Genomic DNA, 21,059 nt, shown 5'->3' on the forward strand with positions numbered 1-21,059 from the left:
TCGTACCTGCCCTTGCATGCATATCCATGCATAATATCACATGCAGGTGAGGTTTCTGCTACCCGGGAGCTCCCAGGCAGATAATCCACCCGAAAGTCACTCCAAACTGACTGCCATCTCCTCTTTGCTACGACAGCTACAAAGAAACCAGCACTTTTCAGAAATGGGCCAAGAGGTCTGAGAGTATGTGTTGGTTCTCTATGTTCCTAGCAACCTCCATTGACAAGGCACCACTAGCAGATGCAACAGAAAGCCTGAGGGAAGACAAGACAAGTGGTACTTTTCCTGACCTCTGATGCAAGGGGCTGTTTTTTTTTGGGAATTTGTAAGCTGGCTGTGACTCTCTGATGTGGGGACCAGTTTTGTATTAGAGTTAGAACAGCCTCTAGGCTGCTTTGATTTATAGCAATTGCTTATGCCTCCCATCTGTCACCCAGGGACTGCTCGAGTGCTGTATTGGAGGTTTGCTAGGCATGCCCTTATTCCAGAGTCTGCATGTCGGTAACAGGGTAATTTAGAAGGGAGGGCAGGGACATTGTTTTCAGCTAGGAACATCTAGCTACCTTGTGGCATAAAGGAGCTGGTAAGGAGAGAGACTCCAGTTCATAAATATTCACATATGTTACATAATAGGGCCAAATTCAGCTCTCATTTACATCAGTGTACATCTGCTTGGTTACTGAGCAAAATTTGGCTCTGAACCGGCAGGGGAGACATTGGGGGGGGCATGCCTCCCCCCAACAGGGCCATCCCCGCTGCCGATGCCGGCAGCAGCATCTGCAGGTGCTCGCCAGCTCTGTCCCCACTGGCGGCATCTGCAGGTGCTCAACAGCTTCGTCTAGCAGTGCCTGCAGGTGCTCACCAGCGCTGTCCCTGCTGCCACTGCCGCTCCCGGCTTCTGCAGGCGGCACCCAGACTTGGAAGGCATCAGTCGCCCATGCCCTGAACACATAAAATAAGCAGCTCTTCCAGGCTTGAGCTTGTTCATACTAAACCTAGACTTTACCAGTTGTACTGTGTTCACTGCACAGGAAGATTAGTAATTCGGTAACAGTATATATAAATAAAGTATACTACATACATACTGATGCTATGGGGATTTCATTTTGACTGTATCAGGACTACAGTACTACTGTTTTTTGTCAGTTGGTTAAATTAATTTGTACTTTTGCTCATTAGAAAATATGCCCTCTTGCAGCGGAAGATATGCCTTAAGTTCGTGTGCCTATTCTTTTCACTGAAGCCATTTTATCCCTGCTGTTGGAAGTACAGGAACTGGCGTAGCGTGGGTGCTAAAGTGCGTGGGTGACCACCCAGAGGTCACAAGCTCGAGGCCACAGCAGAAGTTCTCATGACGCAGCCCCGTCAGGTTCCAACAAATCTGTGGATTCTGCTAAATACCTTGTCATGTGAGACCCTGAAAAGGGAAAGAAAGGCTGGCAATATAGGGAAAAATACAGCCAAAACCGCTTTGTCGAAAAATACGTCATAGTAATTCCGCTGTGTGACTCTTTGGTTAGACCTTCTATAAGCAAAATGCTGTTTTACAAGATCCACAAGTTTCATGAGTCCATCTGTGTCATATCAACACATAGTTCTTGCCTGTGCATTTCTGAGTAAGCCCTGCAGTAGAACATTGACAAACATTCATGCATGAAAATCCCCTCTGGGCTCTGTCATTTTTTTCTCTTTTATGAACTGAGACATGTTCAAGTAAATTAAAACCTGTCTGGTATCAGGCTGAGCTGAAGCAAGCTTTGGCTTTCAGTTTGTCACTGGTTTTATGTGGCTAATTTCTCACCCATTGCTGCTTCCCTACTAATTTTTAAATTTGAATAATCCATGTGAGACAACACTTAGAAATTTAAATCCAAAGTCTTAAACTGACTACACAGAACTTTGCACAGATGCTTTTTTTTTTAAAAAAAAAAAGTCCTTTTCCTTAAGAATTTGCAATTCAGGTGTTTCTCAATGGGTTCTGCAAGCATGTGTACGCACATATGTACAGTGCATATATGTATGTTTGTACCTAGGCACACATCTTTGCGTTGTATTTCTACACTTATTGCACTCATTTTTAGCCTCTTTGTGCATATGGTAATATTTGAATAGTGAGAATTTATTTAGATTTGGAGTTGTTCTTACTATGAAAGAATATGAGAGCCGGCTTGATTTTGGCAGGCAGACATAAGTGTTGGGAATAGTCACTTCAGAGCAGAACAATAAGAGTCTGTTTAGTCTTATTTCTGACAGTGGCCAGTAGCAGATGTTTCTTACACTTCCTCTGAAGTGTCATAGAGAACATTTATAGACTCTGTCTGGATCTTAACGAGTTTGTGCCGATGCCTTGCTGAAATCTCCAAACACAATTTTTAAATGATTGACCGATAAATAAAACATTGTGCTTCAGACTGAACCCTCTCATCGGCTGCTTATAAATGTATATTTCTATTAGTGATCAGCTCACGGTGCTATTTTCTCAACAGATTTACCACCAGAAGTTTTAGGACCGGCTCCCTTATACCAAAAGGGTCAACTTCCACCCATGTCAATGGAAGTAGATGAAAACTCTAATCCTGCAGCTGATTTCTCTCTGAATAGAGCTCCCTGCAGCAGTGCATCCACATGCAAGGTCACTCCCTCAGGCTGTAATAAAGAGCACACCAACTGCTCATGCAGGATTAACAACTGCATTCTGAAATATAGCTTGGAAATCAGAGAATTCCTGTGAATCTTCTGCTGTTGCAGTGAATACCTGGAATACGTAGTTCAATATAGGCTTGATCCCACATAATTGAAGTCAGTGAGTAGGGACCTAATGAATTCATGGTGGAAGCAGAGTGCATGGTGGCTCCTTTAATCTTGCATCTTCACCCCGCACACACCTTACCACTCACCCCCCCCCCCGCCTGGCTACTGATTAGCGGAGGACCCCGCCGCTCCTTCCTGATCGGCAGGCAAGCTAAAAGTGTACTTTTAAATATGGCACTGATTTCGCCTGCCCACCAGTCAGCAGCAAACAGCTGGGCCTGTCTGGGGCCCCTCAGCCAAATAAATGGTGGGAGGCAACAAGGCTGTCATATTTAAAACTGCGGTTTTCAGCTCCTCGCTGATCAGCAGTGAGCCACAAGCAGGGCCCTGCCACCATTGCGGGGGTAGGGGCCGTGGAGGAACCTGCAAGATTAAAGGAGCCACAGAGCACCCCACTTCCGCCATGAATTTGGTAGGTCCCTTTCAGTGCGTCTCCTGCGACTGACCTCAACAGGAGCAGAATCAGGCCCTATGCTTAAGTTACAAAGCAATGCTGCCTTATGAATGGGGGAATTTTGACCCCTTACTTATAAAGAAGTCAATCCTAACATTTCAGCTGTGCTGTTATCAAGCTAGGTAACCATGGACAAGTCCCCTCATCTGTCCGTGCCTCAGTTTCCCTATCTGTAAAGGGCTTTCCTCTATAAAGTGCTATGAAAGCTATCAATGAAAAGTACTCGTTAACCTAAGGATGGGTGAGGCATAAGGAGATTGGAGGTTTGAGAAAAGTTAAACTTTTGGGGGAGTTGCGAAGCTGGTTTGAGGTTCATTAACTCTTTTTATCTTTATAATTCACATTCATGTTTTGTTCTTTCCAAGAGCCATTTAAATTTGTTCCAGCTGAAGGGAAGCACAGGGTTTGTGCTAGGGATAGATCTGTTCCTGAATTCCCCACACACGTGCAAAATCTAGGCTGCTGCAGGCAAGTCATCTGATCTATCGACTGCACTGGAGTTAAGTAGTGTAACTGTTAATACAAAATATTTTTATATGATCCCAACTTTGCAGTTCCACTGAAATCCACAGAGATGTAACTGAGGGCACTTTTAGGCTGCTTGACCAAACCCTGAGCAGGAATTTCTGGAGTGCAGCTCCATTGATTTCCATGAAACTGTGCTATTTTATAACAGCTGAGGGTCTGCTTTCATTAAAAAATGTTGGTGCTTTTTTCCCTCCCCTTTTCAGCCCTGCATCTACTTTTCACTCTTCCAACCATTTGCTCTATTCCTGTTGTTCCTGCTCCTGAAGGCTCTCGCTATTTTGGTGAATCCTTCCTGCCTTCCTCATTGCTTTTGCCAAATGTATGACATGCCAGTGGGTTTGAAATAAGACAAAAAGAGCTTGTCCGTCCTTGACTTAAAAGAAGTATGCACATCTTCAAGGCTGTTAACCTAGCACTTCTCATTAGCACTATACTTGCTTTAAAATGTCATCTCTCCTGAAGAGTGTGAAAGTGAGCCTGCCTGAAGCTCTGTGAGCAGCATGAAGTGCTATGGAGGACCGTTTTAATACAGCTGCGGATGTGTTATTTATGCCAACACTGTCTTTGAACTTTATAGGGTTTTTAAAGGCCTAAAGTCACAAATTGTCAAACATTTTTCACATGAAAAATTCTCTGGCTTCCATGATCTCCTCCATCTTCTATTTAATTTTTAATTGAATGGGTCTGGATGAAGTCTTTGGAATGATGCCAGGAATGAATTTCACCCCTCTCCTTCACATTAAAGCAAATCTCATTTCAGACTGAGTGGAATCAAGCTTTGGCTTTTATCTTGTCTAGCTTATTGAATGTGACTAAACTTTTCAGTGAGTATTGCTCTCATCCCTGGTTCTAATCTGAGTAATCCTGAAAAAGCAGAGTTATTTGTAGGCATAAAACCAGCCAAATGAGCGACCCAGCCCTCTTCTCTTCAGCATGGCTTTTAAGTAGCTGCAGGCTAGAGGGGGCTGTAAGGAGTGGCCGTTGTCCTATTGTTGGAGCACTGGCTTGGCACTTGCTATTCCAGGCTGTGGTGCTTTTATTTCCAGTGTATCACATTCCCCATTTGTAAAATTGATATACTGATATTTCCCTTCTGTAAAGCACTCTGAGATCTTTGGAAGGAAAGCTCTGTGTAAGTTAGATATTATACATCGCTCAGGTGGGTGCTATGCTCTCTTCACGAGTAGGGGAGTGACAGGGACTTTGGAGCTCTGGGCAAGGGTGTGCTTACTTCATGTCATTACCGTTCCCCACTAGGCTGATGCGGAAGGGAGTTAAACTGGATCTGGTTTCTAGGTCTAGACCTCTTTTCAAGTATAAGTGATGTTGAAGGAAAGCTACAGCATCTGCATGAGCATCCTCACAATTATCCTCACAGTTATACTTGGAGTATAACCTATTACTCCAGGTTAACTGAGCAGGATCTAGGCCTCTGTCCATAACAGAAAGGACAGTACCTTACTGTTGGTTTATTAATGGGAATGGGAATGAGACCTGCCATCTTTTTTGAGAGATGGCATTTTTAACAGTCATCAGATCTCCTATTTGGGGGCATGTTGTGCTGCAACAACTCGGACAGTTTCTGGAGCCCCAGACTTCCCTGACTCTGGTCGCTCAGCTCCAAGTGTTCCTTTACCCTAAGACTGTATGGTGTTCTGTTTTGTTATTTCTCCTGCTCGACCTGGCTATGAAGCAGCTTAGACAGGTTAGTGAGTAGATGCAACCTGTAATTTGGTCAATGTTATGTTTATGATACCCAGTTCTAGATTTTTTGTGCGTGCCTGGCTTGGCTTTATCAGTGCATTTCTGCAGACCTTGCTTCAGTTAATCCACCAGATTAGATTACTGTAAAATGCTTTCATATGGAGCTACCCCCCCTTGGAAACTGAAGCTAGTGCTTAAATGCAGTGGTCAGTTTGCCACATGGAATTTCATGCCAGGAGCACGTTACACAAGTGCTTTGGGAGCCACATTACCTGGCAGTAAGAGCAGAATCCTGTTTTGTTTTATGTGCTCAGATGGCACACACCAGCATTTCTTGGCGCTTACACACAGTTAGCGATCCTTTTTCACATGCCATGGAGATGTGGGCATTTTTAGGCTGCCTGGGTAGGTACATGGCTCTACATACAAGTAAGTCCCAAATTTGAATTTAGATGCTGCCATAGGAGGAGGGGACCCTTCTGTGTACTAGCTCAATGGCTTAGGGGTTAGGGCAAAAGGAGACCCAGGTTCTAGGCCTCATGCACCCAGAGTGAGTATGAGCCTGGGTGTCTTCCACCCAGCACAGTTATCTAACCACCTTGCCACAGATCAGCATTGTCTAGTCCCTTCCCCAGCCCTTCTCTTCCCTACTGCACTTTGGATTTAATTGTCGGTGGGCACGTCTACAAGTCTCCATATGGCGACATTGCTACGGCACCATGCTTTAAGTACTTCCTTCTGGAAGTACTTAAAGCATGGCGCAGTATGGGTAGTTACCATGCCGTGTGCACGGTGCATGGGTAGATTTTGCTGCTACATTGCCGTAGGGGTGCGCTATACTCGGAGCTCACCACTGTGGTGATGCAGCTGACAATCACGTGTAGACACATGTGATCGTTATGTTGCCGTAGTGTCCCATACAGCAATGTAGCCCATTGCTACATCTCCATAGGACGTGTAGACAAACCCATTAGGTAAAATGAAGAGCAGTGGGGAAATTTCTGCCCTGCTGGGAGAAAGGACCCAGGCTAGAACCAAAGGACTCTTCCCTGTCTGGGGGGTGAATACCCTAACCACCAGGCTGCTGGGCTCAAACATCCTTTTCCTTCTCACCACAGCCACAAGTCAGTTTGCCCTGATATGTGTGTATGGGGCTATGTACCTTCCTGGCCAGAATGCAGCCTTTTGCACATGCAAAGTAGCTGCGTGGACAAACATCCACTACACGTGGAATAGGATCACTGAGTGTTACAGCCACAAATGTCACTTGCCCAGCCACATACCGGCCTTTCAGGAGTGTAAAGTGAAGTAGGATTTTGACTTATATTTCTGTGTTGAATTTAAAGTGGTATTTTTCTTTACACTATGAACTATTAAATAGGATCTTGGGTGACTGGGTCCAAAACAGTGCTTTTGATGCTGCCCTGCTGCACCTGAGATCACCTGAGGCTCCTATGCTAGACTGTCTTCATTTTTCTTATGGTGCCTTATGTTTTGGAGTTCATTCTCCACTGCCAGCCAGAAATTCTTAACCTTCACACTGTGGGCAAAAACCCCAGGGGAGGAGGTTTATAGGTGCTATACTTACTGAGGAAAGGGGTTTAATCTTATTTCTGCAGGTGCATGTTTGTATGCCTGGAAGGAAATTCTATTATGAAGATGAAATGTTGTAAAGGTGGCTGGAACAGGTGATGAGAACTTGGTTAAATGAACAGATCATATAATCCATGGTATTTTAAAAGTGCCTGTCTAGTCTAACTAATCTAATCTAGATTTAATCGATTAGATTAATCTAGTGTATGGTATTGGGGTGTCTTTGTTCTATGAGCCCTGGAACAAGGAGGTGCAGGGATACTCCCATTCTAGGGCTAGTGTTACACTCTCTCTTTGGGCTGGGAAAGAAAAAAACCGCATAAAAATCCTGAGGTCAAATGCAGCACTTTTTCCAGGTGGTGAAATCGTTGAGCTAAAATCTGGCTTTCTGCAGTCCCCGGCACCATTCAAGTACCTGATGGGAGTGCTGTAGGATAGATCAGCACCATTAGCATATTGCTGTTTATGATCCAAACCTGAATGGCTGTTTTGTGGCACTCTGACTATCCTGCAAGTTATGGTATGGGGGGTAAGAGTGGGAGGCAAAGTCTTTTACTCTAAAAAAGTCCCCACCTTCTATGTCCAACAGTTAGTCGTGCCCTCCAGCTGTCATGATCATTGAACTTCCTCAGCAAAACATTTACTCCTGCTTTATGCAAGATTTGGCCGTAACTATACAGAGAACAGATGCTTAGTAATTTGTATGGGTCTATGGAAGCTCATTATACATATTTCTGTATGTATCATCCTCTTCAATCAGTCAACTTTATAGCTTTGGAATAAAAAATCCTTCTGGGCTGACAGTGAGCACATCTGGTTTTAACCTGGGAGTGAATTATTTCCCTAGCACGAGGGGAGGGCCTAACTCCTTTGAATTGGACACACACAAGCCCACCCTCCCCAATTGCCGGGTGTTTCATCTTTTCTAATTGTGAATTTATGTGGTTATAAAACTAACTTTGCTGTTCAGTGTACTGAGCTATTTAGATTGAAATACACACCAGCCAGCTGCTTCACTTATTTGAATCAGAGCTTCTCAATATGGCTTAGTGGACAAGCCACTGGCTTGTGACTCAGGAGATCTGGCCTTTAGTTCTCCTGTTTGCCCTGAAACAGGGGTGCTGATGCTCACTTCTTTAGCAGGGGTTTTGAAAGAACTAGCTATTACAGTGGTCCCAAGCTGGAACTGCCTTCCTCCCTTGTTTTACATATGAATCTAGTTTGGAACAATGTGGCTTGGGTGCACCTTTGTCCAAGTACCAGCATATTTGAGTTTATGGTTCTTGTTTGCTATTTTGAAATGTATTTATATTACACTAGCGTCAGGAGGTCTCATTGTGCTAGACATTATACTAAGCCAGGCAAGGACAGTCCCTGCCCAGAAGAGATTATGGTCTACGCAGCTGAAACAGGAAAAGTGACTTGTCCAGAGTCATAGAGCATGAGGGTAGGAGAGCCAGGATTAAAATCTACATCTTCAGTGTCCCAGACCCACATACTACCTGCTAGCCTATACTGCCTCCCTATATTTTTGTTGCATTTTATTAACTACATACGGACACATTGGGTTTGATGCTTTCTTCACTTGCAACTCCAGAACAACTCCAATGCAATCAGTAAAATAAGATTCCTTAGGTATTGATTAGAGTAGGGAAGAAAGAAGACTTTTTTGAGGTTTATGGAGTTAAGGGTGCCAATTTGAGTCTCTCCTGGTTGTTTAAGTGGCCATTTTTGATTGTGTGTAGGGCGTTTTTGTGGTAGTTACATGCCCAGAGGAATTCTGTTTCTGAATGTGTAGCCCTGTGTGCATGGAGAACAACATAGGCCCATGGCTCAGGGAGGTGGCTGCTGAGCTGCACAGACTTTCTGGCTAGCTGTCTTCCTTCTGGACCCAACATATCTCCCGCATACCAACCTCTTGTGGCTGCCCACTGAGCCAGCTTTAAAAGAAGAAGCCTCTGAGTACTGGCTGACCTTTGGATGGTGCTTAGAGTGCTATGTGCTGGGAGGTCAGAGACAGTTTCAAACATCTGCCTGGGTGAGGGAGTCCTAAAAACCCCAGACTCTCCACCTTCCCATGTAAGTGGTCTTGCCGCTCATCTATTCGGTACAAGATGGGAGGGCTTGCACATGCCTATGTAATTATCCATAAGTGCAGAATTATGCATCCAGGAACAGAATTTCTCTGGGTACATACATGCCTTGCAGATAACCAGATCTGGGGACCTGCATGACCAGGAAGAGAATAGTACCTTAAACTTGCAGAGGGGGAAGCATGAAAAAAGGACATGTAAATTGATTATTGATTGATTCTTGCAACTGTATTACTAACATTACTGAAAGTAGTAATGCAACTGCATTACCGCAATGCTAACTGAAAGTACTATATCAACAAAGTACTAACAAATACTGAATGACCTTAAGAGCTCTAGTAGATCACATTTTCCCTGTTTTGAGAATAGTTCTTCAGAAGAACACGTTATATGAAGGGTAGGGGAAAGTGACATAATTCTGACATCACGTATGATGTCTCTATGTTATGATCCATTTGCACAGAGCAGAAAACTTTGTGATGGACTCTATGCACATGTGAAGTGATAACTCCTGTCTTGAAAGATAGCAGCTCTTCGTTGCATCCTAACTGATGGAGTATATCCAGCCAGTTCCTCTCTCCAGTGGAGGTGGGGGGAAGTTTGTGGCTTACCTTGGTGACTCTGAAGACACTAGTTTTAATGGCTGAGACACTATCACCGATTTTTAAGGCCACAAGGGACCAGTGTGATGTCATAAATCTCTTGCATAAGACAAGGGGAAGGTCTTCTGTGAATCAGTCTCTGCTCCAACTCCAGTAGCTGTTTACTGCATTTGAACGGTTTTTAAAAACACCTAGTCATGCTGTAGAAATGTCCAGTCACTCCTCGGTAGGTTGTTCCAGTGGTTAAGTACTCGCTATTAACAATTTGTTCCTTATTTCTTGTGTGAATTAATCTAGCTTCAACTTGCAGCCAGTCGATCTTATTACATCTATGTTTGCTGTGCTGATGGGCCCCCTGTTATCCAGCTTTTTCCCTGTACAGATACTATAATCAAATTATCTCATTATCTTCTTTCTCATAAGTTAAGTAGATTAAGTTACTTAAGCATCTCACCATACATCATGTTTTTCATTTCTTTAATCTCCCTTGGATCTTTGAACCCGCACTGTTTTTCCATATTCCCCTTGCAGTGTGGAAACCAAAATTGGGTACAGTATTCAGTAGCAGGGTTGCAGTGTTGCAGCCACAGTGGTCTGAGAAATATGCAATAACTGGGGAAGGGAAGTGGGATTTGGGGATGCTTTTTATTGGACCAGCTCTACAGCTGGGAAAGATGTTAGATAAGCTTTTGAGCACAAAGTGCTGTTCCTCAGGTTTAGAGGCATGTAGTTAGCTGTGTTAGCCTGGCCTGCCTTCTTCCTCAAGTCTGGGAAAGAAACCAAATACTAGAATCTTATCCTGTACCTGCTTCTTTCCCAGACCTGAGGAAGGACGCTTTGTGCCAAACCCTTGTCTAACATCTCTCCCAATCATACAATTGGTCCAATAAAAGACATGATAAAAAAAACCCCTTGCTTCTCACAGTATCCAGTAGCAGTTACAGTAGTGCGAAATACAGAGCTAAAGTAGCCTCCCCTCTCTTACTTTGTAGTCTCTGGTTTATGCATTTAAGGATTGCACGACTCCTTTAGCCTGTGTTGTACAGGATTCATAGTTTGTAAGGGGTCAGAAGGGACTTTGGCAGATCATCGGGTCCAGCCCCCTGCACCGATTTGAGATTGGGAGTGGGTAGACTTTCATTCCCATTCAATGTACCAATGATGTTAGTGGGCCTCTGCCTAAGGGTAAGGGACCACTTGCTTTGATCATCTGGCAGGATTGTGGCTTTTTCATTTACACTTGCTATTTTAGCCATTTCAGATTCAGCCCTGCATTCCTTGCATATACTAATCATAATGAACTTATTGTTAACTCATTGTTAAAAGAAACATTCATGTTGGATGGCCAGGGGTACTGACTGACTTTTTTTTTTTTCAAAATCCCACTGTTAATGATGAGATTCCTTAACAGGAACTGACCTCTCTTGAAAACCTGGCATTGATGATGAGTGTGAAGTATTTGAAAACATGGCCCTCTGTGTCTGCAGTGTAGTTTTCAATGTGTTGCCCTTTTCCCAATGAACACACTTGCTGGAGTAACATTTTCAAAAGTGCTTAAGTGACTTAGGAGTCTAAATCTAAGTCAGTGGGACTTATACAGTAAATTCATTCAGCTGTTTTAGAAAATTTTTCCCAAATACAGAATCTCAAAGGGGGTCTTGATTGCATTAAAAATACAAATCTATGCCATTCATTATGTAAACTAGTAAATGTCTAAAACTGCTTATAAAAAGATATCCAATCCTGTATTTCCGGGGTCTGAAAAATAGCCAGATTTCTCTTTCTAAAATGCCTGTTTCATAAGCGTCCTAATTCAACGTCCGGTATATTTAGATTTAATAGTTACAGTTAGAGCTGTTAGGTGATACTCTAAATATTGTATCTAGATGTAGGTTGACGAGACTGAAAGAACATAGCCATTGGAACAAATTGGATTTTTTTTTCTAATGTGGTGAACTAAATTTATCTGTAGTTTTATCCTTTGACTTGCCAAACACTGCGTGTCAAAATCTGACCTAACTTAGTGTTGCAAATCAGTCTTGCTTCAACGAGCTTTGCATTTCCACTAGAAATGAAATCAGCATCTCATTAGGTCTTGCATCTTTGTAGTTGCACATACGTGCCATTATCTGTTCAAACTAATTTTGTACCAGATTTACAAGAGCAACGAGTTGCTTAATAGTATTTGAATCATATCAGGTTCTAAAACCATCTTCATTAAGATAAACAAGATGAGGGAAAACCATTTCATGCTAATTATTCTGGATAGGATTTGAGACTCTACGTTAATGAGAGATAATAATTTGAACATATTTTTGGATCTTTTCCTGTCTTTAGGAATAATGAGCTTTATTATTTAGACTGTGCTGCATTTAGACTATTAAACTGCCTTAATTAGCAATTTTGCACTTTTCTTTTTTAGGGCACGGAGCTTTTAAAGGTTCTTAAGGGGAATTGTGTGCAAGATATGTCCGTGGCCTTAAAAAAAAATGTTCTTCTTTCAAACCTTGGTTATGCATAAATGCTGTTGTTTACTCTGCCCGACAGATAACAGAAGACGTTTCAAAATAAGAGCTACAGAACTGTACTGACCAGTACGGTATTATAAAAAAGAATCACATACATCAAGAATGCAGTGACTAAATACATACTGTACATCATGGACTGCACTGATGGATGGCCTGTCCTCTTGCATATGCAGTACTTTGACTTCCAGTGGCATAAAACCATTTTATGTGCTGTGATTTCTGTGATTTCTTACAAGTGCATTATGTGGAAGGGAACATCTTTTCATCTGGAAGATTATCTTCAAATCATGTGCAATATAATGAGACTAAACAAAGCCAGGAAACAGAGGAGGGAGGTGGAAACCATTTGGACAGTATTTCAGTCTTTTAAAAATCTCTCTTGAAAGATTAAGCATCCAGAAAGGAAATGTGAAACAGAGCTACTAATAACTGGTCCAAATGTTTTGCTTGTTAAAAAGAAAAAAAATTAACTGCGCTGGCTTTCATTTCAAATGACGTCTACGGGCTGTCTTCAGCAACAAGAAATGAATGAGTTGTGTTCTATTTTTCTGACTTTTCTGTAAAAATGTCCTTTATAGATATGTTCTGTACCAAAGGCTTTTCAACATATCTTCACCCTAATCGCACACGGAAAGAACACATCTCCACTGATGCTGAAGAGGATAGCGTTACACAGTCAGCTAACAAGTTGTGCCTTGCTTTAAAAAGCAACTATGTGCATTCAGTTAAAAAGGGAACAGTTTTCAGGCAGACAGCTGTGGCAGCGAGGCCTGACGAACAGTGACTTTGGCATCAGCCAGGACTCTCCATCTCACAAAAGTCCATGCTCCTTCCTCTGTGGTATGTGTTACTTCATCAAGAGCAAATATTATAGTATTTATTTTTAATACTATAATAAAAAGGAGTACATAATTTCATTTGACAGTCGCTGTTTTATTTTACACGTGTATGTTGTTTTACCATAACTACCCAATCCACCCAGCTGAAAAAACGAATCTGCTATTTCTCACTTTGGCGGCAACACAGAACCTCGTTCATTTGCTGTTATGGCTGAGAGACATATTGCCAGGGAAGCATATTTTCAGTCACTGAGCGTTGTCTGTTAACAAACAGATGAGCAATTGCAATTGCTATGAGAGTACATCAAAGTCTACTTGGTTCATTGTCCTGACAGATTTAGTTCTGTTTTAATTATGATATTTTATTTTATGTTCGTGTGTTTGCTAATGAATATAAAGGACAGGATCTTAGTCTGTGACTGAGGAGCAGATGGTGGAGGTCAGGGCTGTGTGCATGCTGTGTGAACCCTACCTTTACCTCCCACTGTCTCCAGTTCTGGCTTTATGTCACCTTGGTCCCCTGACTTCATTTATGCTGATTGCTAATGTCTCCAGAAAGCCAGCTGGGAATTGGCAGGGTACAGGGAAGCCCTGAGTACATGATTATACCAGCTTCCCCTCTGCGCTGGAAGCAGCATGAAGGCTGGCGGAAGTGCTGCTAAACTGGTTCTAATTTATCCACACTGGATGTACAAGCTCAAGGCTTTAGGGCCTGCATGCTGCACCTCAAAGTTTCATCCAAAAACTTCTTAGTTGCTTTCAACTTCACTTGAACACTCTCTGCCCTGAAACCTTTGCTCTGAAGTGTTGTAAGGCGGCTGATTTGGAGGTGTGTGTGTGAGCGAGGTTTGAATAGCATCACTGCTTGAGGTGGGAGAGGGGAGTAAAAGGCTTATTTTTTTTCATTTGCTATCCTTCCTTTTTCTTCATCCCAGACCCACTGTGTATTAAACAAATGATTTTTTTTGATATATAAAAACAGACTTGGAGATGCAAAAAGTGGCTGAGCTAGCTGATCATCTATATCCTTTCCAAACGAGAGCTACCTATATTTTCTGTGATAGGCCTAAAGAAAACCGAAACTAATTGCCAAGGGACATAATGCCTGACTGCTGTTCTAAAAGCTCTCTTCTATCCATGTTTTAATTTCAAACACCCATAAACCTGCATAGCTCCATACAACACTCTGCTTCCATCAGTGCTTCATTTCCTTTGTGCTCAGAAGTACACCAAATACATGCAGATACCCCTGCAAATTCTTAGTAGGAGGATTAGGGTTATGCTATGTGTTCACTGGCTTTGGATTGTTGTGCAAAAATAAATCAATACACCCAGGGCTGGATCCAGAGCCTGTTGCAGGTGACAGGTTTTGGAGTAGGGTTGGCCTTGCATTACTTCATTTATTTTTTAACTACATCACATCAGCTGTTTTTACAGAGCCTGGCTCTAATTAAAGTTCGGACTGGCGAAGACTGAGTTGGCTCTATGTGCAGTGGACAATACAGAAGCAACAGCAGAGCCACCACTCTCTGAAAAAGAAATTAATCTATGCCGAGTCAACAGCAGCAGGAGGAGTGGACTGTCTGTTGGGCTGTTCTCTTAGGGGTCAGCATCCCAAGAACATTTTCAGTGCAACAGCTGAATGGTACAGACAAGAAAACAAATGAGGACTGTTCTAGTGTACAGCTGGATGGAAAAACACTTGTCATTCCCAGCATTGTGTCTAATGGTGAAATGTGTTTGGAACTGAAATCTTCATGTGCTGTATAATCAACCAGGATCCTGGACATTGGGTATTGGGCCATGCAGAACTTCTGGGAGAAACGCTTTAACATAAAGCCCCAGTCAAGAAAGATATTACAACAATCCTATGCAGTACACAGGGTCTTTAAAATTTTAGAGGGGATATTGGCTACTGAGGCTACTGAGCCAGCTTATTTGTGCTAGAAATTTGATGAGGAATCAAAATTAAGTTGACATCTCCCATACCTGAGGTTTGGGCTGAATCAACTAGGACCTATTTCTAGTTCATAAAAAGAATCACCACTGTTTTCCGTCTGTGTGATTAAGCTGTTGTTTGAACCCTTGCAAGCACAAATGGTGTTGAATTTACGATGTATAAAATTATGTGTTCGGGCTGGGGAATGCTAATTTTCTTAAACAAGCACTCTCTATGTTGCTTAGGTCAAAAAATGCGTGTACTTAGGTTTGGGTCTTTTTTCCCCTTTTTTTCCCCTAATCATGAACAGTTTTTTCAGCTTGAACTCTCTCCCTCCCACAGACACATTCCTGTGAGCGTTGGCAGACTGGAGGCCCATATCTTGTGAGCATCATCCATGAAAGCAGGTTTTCAGAGTTGTGAAGATACAAGGAGCTGGAACTAGAAGTTTGCTTAGGTAATAGTACGGGGGAGCTGGTGGAAAGTGAGCAAATATTAGGAAGTCAGGAGCATAAAGGAAGCGGAAAAGCTAATATCTGGTGTCTAAGTGGGACCTGTGGAGTGAAATCTCCTTTTTCTGAGGTCAAGGTAGAGTGCTGGAGTTTCAGGGAGCGGCTAGAACATGGGCATTCACCCTGAACTTGACTCTAAAGATTCATGGGCAGGCAATGTCAGGAATCAAGGGTCCCAGCAAAGACACAAAACAGGATAGGAAGCAGACAAGATCTGTGCAAGGGCTGGGGTGGCTGGACATGGCAGAACAGGAATGCAACATAGTAAAATGGAAAAAAGGAGGAGGAAAGATCTGAGAAATGATTGGTTTTATTGTCCAATGCCTTGAACCTTGTAGAGTCCTTGCAAGTGTTTTAAAATGGGTTCAAAACACTTTCAAACCACGTAAATGACTCTACAACATTTAAAGGAATTGAGAGTAGGGCATTTTTGTGTGAATAAGGGAAAAACGAATGAGTGTGCTCAACCTGTCCAGGCAGTCACTCGTACATGATTACTAACCAGCAGAAACAGAGGAAGAACAGTGGGGAAAGAGTTTCAGCTTATTAAACATTTTTAAGGTTAATTAAGGGCTAATTCTGGAACCATCTTGAATATCACAGAAAGAACTTAGCATCTCTAAAATAAGTATCAGACAGGGAAATTTTCAGAGGTACATGAGGAGTTTAAAAGCACAAGTTCCACTGGGCTTGTCTATTCTGCAGACTTACTGTGTCTGGTAGTAGCACGTGGTGCTACCTCCCCAGCTGGAAATAGTGTAGCTAAGTACATGTGGCACTGAAGGTGGATTAATGCTCAGTGACTCTTCAGCAATGCTAATTAGCATGCACAGCACAGTTAACATACTTGCCCTGTTTCTGATTGGAGAGGTAATGTATGTGCTTGGCACAGCAAGTTCATAGTGTAGCCTTTGCCCATCAACTATTATTACAACTTGTGCTTCTAAATCTTTTAGATGTATTGTCAAACTCTTCCATTAGGAACCAAGGTCCTTTCCTTATGCAAAGCAGAGCAATGACATTAGTAGTACACAGTCTTTCTCAAGCCTGCCTGACCTGAAGTACCCTTTTTCAGACTGCCAGTTGCAATGTGGACATCTGTCTAGCAGCACACAGTCTGTGACCTCTCCAACTCATTTCCCATAAGCCACCAAACAGCTGACAATCAGATAGGAAAGGCTTTCAGTCACTAGGCACTTGAGCTTGGTTTGAATTAATGACCTAGAGGTGAAAAGCTCTGTTTTCCATTTCCAATCCCTTCAGCTATCCAATTTGTGAGAGTCTACTTATGTTTCTGACATCTTGCAAAGCAACATAAATATGTTTTCTATTTTTTTTTTAAATAGAGGTTGGGCCAGATTTGTGGCTTGTTCAACATCACTGCAGCTGCTCTGATTTACTCCAGGTGAAAAGCTAGCCCTTAAAGAAGACAGTATGCTTTTTCAGCCCTGTAGAAACCTACTATCCTCCTCTTAATTCCTCTGCTTTCTTAGGGAATGCTGCCTATTGACATTATTTGTGCACCTTTTTCCTGAACTGTCAATGGGAGCTTTGGGGGTTGAAAATAAAGCTGGTTTAAATGGCCTGATCCTGATAGTCTCACTGAGGCAACACTTCCACTGAGTGTTTTGCTGCACTGGAGAGTTAGAAGGCCTCTATGCTACTTGTCTGTACATTTCAGACTACAAGGATGCAGCATCTGTGCACAGCTAATGGCATTATTAGAAGCGTCTAAGTGATTTAGCAGCACAAACTTCACCGAAAGTCAATGGCTAGTAGTGTAATAAAAGAGTAAGCAAGGTAGGCAGCCAAACCCCACTGAATATCAAAGAGATCTGGATGCCTAACTCCCTTAGGCCACTAAATAACTAGTAAGAATTTGTCTGAGAACAGTCAAGAAAGTTACGTTTTGAACTCTGTGTGTGTGTGTGTGTGTGTGTGTGTGAACTTTTTCACGTATAGGTTCTCAGTAAGGTAAAACTTGGCCTTACTTTGCTGGAGTTAAATTTTCCTGTGCTCTAAAGCCATTCCACAGCCGAAGGAAAGCCTTATCAAGGAGCTGGATATCTGTGGATTTTGTTCATGCCTACCTGATTTGTCTTAACTCGATTGTCCCTGAATCAGTAAAAGTAGATGCACTGCTTCTGAGTATCCAGCACAATTTGACAAAGTGGATTTGCATCATTGTGACTGTGTTTTATTGTGCGTTACATGAGAATTTAAATCAATTGTGCCAAGACTGTAAATAGTGATCTGAGGTTTTGGGAAGCCAGATTTTGATCTTATTTCTCTCTGTGTAAACCTAGAATTGGATTTGTTAGAGCTGCTCCGGACTGACATTATCGTAGCTGAGATCAGTCAGGGGGGAGAAGAGGCCCTGGCTCTTGATTTGGTGTAATTTATAATCTGTCTCTCTAATACTTGTTAACGTGTATGTGCTGAAATATCTGTTTACAGTCATTCCTGCTTAATGTGCTTGCAGTGTTGTAGCTTGAGATTCAAAATGGAATTAACAAAAGCTTCAGCGAGTCTGAAACAAACATCACGCCACTTGTAACCAAAACTCATAAAGTACTTTTCCACTACCTTAACACGCATTGATCTTAATGGACTGCAAATACTCCCAGTGCAAATTTCAGGTCCAGCACATTTGGCTCATGGATGTAGCCCAGATGTGTGTGTGTGTGTGTGTGTGTGTGTCTGTGTCTGTGTCTGTGTGCGTGTGTATATATATAGTCCTATGCATATCAATGGGATTACTCACATGAGTAAAGGAAAAAAAATAGAGTTGCACATTTGTAGCAGAAAAATTAATTTCCTGCAATGCATCATATCAACATAGGGAAGCTCCATGATTCCTGGTCCAGAAGAGGGTAAATGAATTAAGGGGTTTCTTTTGAGACATTGTAAAGAAGTCACTTTGAAAGCAGAGGTGGGAGAGGGCCGGAATCCATTATAATATTCCAAGACTAATGTTCTTTTTATCTTCCAGTGATGTTATGTTTTGGGGTTTGTTTTTTTTAACCGGCTTATGTGTGTAACAGAATTATACCTCACCCATTTGCAATTGCAGGCCACTCTGTAAAAGTCTCTCTTTATTATGCTTTGAAGTTCATATGTTGATTGGTTAAGCGGTGAAAAACAAATCATTTTGCCTGTCGCGTTTGGGTTTGTAAATCACAATATTCCAGTCAATAATAAAACAATGGTACATTCCACGAACAAATCTCAATCCATCGCTCTGGGATGCTGTAACGGCTTCTGTCCAGTAGTGAATTCATCTGACACACACCAACCTTTGGTAAAAACTTGCCAAATTGCAAGCTATTTTCATTAATGTACATATCAGAGTTAACAGTGAAACTGGTATTTGGTAAATGTTTTCCAGGTGTGTCCTCTGATGCTGTATTTTTTTTCTTTTGATTGCTTTATAAGCTAATTGTCAATGTGCTTTTCTAAATCATCAAGAAAACTTGATACTCTGAACTCTTCAGTCCAATATGCTATTTGTGAAGCCATGATTTAGTTCTGAATAATATATCCTTGTGCGTTTTAGGATGATAGACTGTGTATTAGAATTGCCATGTAAAATGTCACTTTAAACAGAAGGCTGTCTCGCACAGTGTAAGGGAAGGCAATTAAAAATGTATCCAGTCAATTTTTGAAAATGAGATTTAATTATGGCTGACATCAAGAAGAGTAGAAAAATAGAACATAATCATCTGAACACAGACTCCTCATCTTTATTCATGTCCTTTCAAAGGCACATTCTGAGATATGCCCAAAGTACAGATATTCGATGTGACCTTTACAAGTTGTGCACACATGTGCTTGTCCTTCAGAAGCAGTCCAACTGCTGTCTTTAGCAAACATAAGAGCCCAAACCTCAGACCCTGATCTGTCCCTGTTGATGTGAAAGTGCTACTCATTTCAGTAAGAGCATCACGATGGGGCCCATTCTCTCAGACTTGTAGGAAAATATCACCTAGGAGGCCAGGTCCTAAAATGTCCATTGAGTCTCCTGAGCTATGTTGATTAATACCAGATGAGGATCTGGCACATGGTATTTTAAGAATAAAGCAAAATTGGAAAGCAAAAAATGTTTAAATATTTTTCACCAGTCGTCTTGTACAGGCTGTAATTAGTACTTGATTGACATCACAGATATTACGGAGCTTAGCTAGCAGTCTTACACGAATCTGTAAGGTGCGTGATAGCCTATCTTTGACAGATAGCATGCAAAGTAGTGAGAGGGAGTGCTACCTATCCACTGTATAGGGAATAGGGATTAGAGTCAGAACTCCTGGGTTCTATTCACAACCTTCTTATCGATGAATTTTAGGTCTGGTTGTAGTTCCATTGACACAAATGACAAAACTTCCATTAACTTCATTGTTGCAGAAGCATGCCCTTTGGGTAATTCCCACATTTCTCCAATGAACACAGTTAGGAAATAAATAAATGGTTTCATAGTTTCATAGTTTCTAGGGTCGGAAGGGACCTGAGCAGATCATCTAGTCCGATGCCCTGCCATGGCAGGAAAGAGTACTGGGGTCAAACGACCCCAGCAAGGTGTTCATCTAACCTCCTCTTAAACACCCCCAGGGTAGGAGCCTGCACCACTTCTCTTGGAAGCTGGTTCCAGACCCTAGCCGCCCTGACCATGAAGTCGCGCCTCCTGATATCTAACCTAAACCTACCCTCTGCCAGCTTGTGACCGTTATTCCTGGTCACTCCTGGCGGTGCTCGGGGGAACAGGGACTCCCCCAATGCCTGCTGGTCTCCTCTGACTAGTTTATAACAGGCCACCAGATCCCCCCTCGGCCTTCTCTTGTGGAGGCTGAACAGGTTCAGGTCCTGTAGCCTGTCCTCATAGGGCCTGCCCTGCTGCCCCCGATCATGCAAGTGGCCTCATCTGGACCCTCTCCATGCTGTCGACATCCCTCTTGAAGTGCGGCGCCCAGAACTGGACACAGTACTCCAGCTGTGGCCTGACCAGCACCACACAGAGGGGGAGGATCACCTCCCTGGACCTGCTCGAGATGCATCTGTGGATGCATGCTAAAGTGCGGTTGGCCTTCCTGACCGCGTCCCCACACTGACGGCCTATGTTCTTCTTGGAGTCAATGATGACCCCAAGATCCCTTTCCGCCTCTGTGCTGACAAGAGGGGAGTTCCCCAACCTGCAGGTATGGTGCCGGTTGTTCCTCCCCAGGTGCATCACCTTGCACTTGTCTGTGTTGAAACCCATCCTATTCTCATCCGCCCACCCTTGTGACCTGTCTACGTCTGATTGTAGCCTGTTGCATCCTTCCAGTGTGCCCACGTTGCCCCACATCTTAGTGTCATCAGCAAATTTGAACAGGGTGCTTTTTACCCCCTTGTCCAAATCACTGATGAAGATGTTGAACAGTGCAGGCCCGAGGACCGAGCCCTGGGGGACCCCGCTGCCCACA

The 21,059-nt window shown here is 42.7% G+C and overlaps 1 protein-coding gene across 3 annotated transcripts in view; it reads left to right on the forward strand.

Annotated features, from left to right (window-relative positions):
- The window catches only part of LOC149853884 (potassium voltage-gated channel subfamily A member 3-like), a 31,092-nt gene extending 11,320 nt beyond the window's left edge, over positions 1-19,772 (forward strand). For 2 of the 3 annotated variants that reach the window (XM_090025907.1, XM_090025910.1), the window contains one exon: positions 12,333-13,230. The gene's annotated coding sequence lies outside the window, so the exon portion shown is untranslated. Of the gene's footprint in view, positions 1-12,332; positions 13,231-15,433 lie in introns of those variants that run through there. The other variant, XM_090025908.1, reaches the window with a different exon arrangement.
- Positions 19,773-21,059: the final 1,287 nt, after the last annotated feature.

This window comes from Crocodylus siamensis, chromosome 13 (genome assembly GCF_052110815.1).
Source record: "Crocodylus siamensis isolate JL-2025a chromosome 13, ASM5211081v1, whole genome shotgun sequence".
NCBI lineage: Eukaryota > Metazoa > Chordata > Crocodylia > Crocodylidae > Crocodylus > Crocodylus siamensis.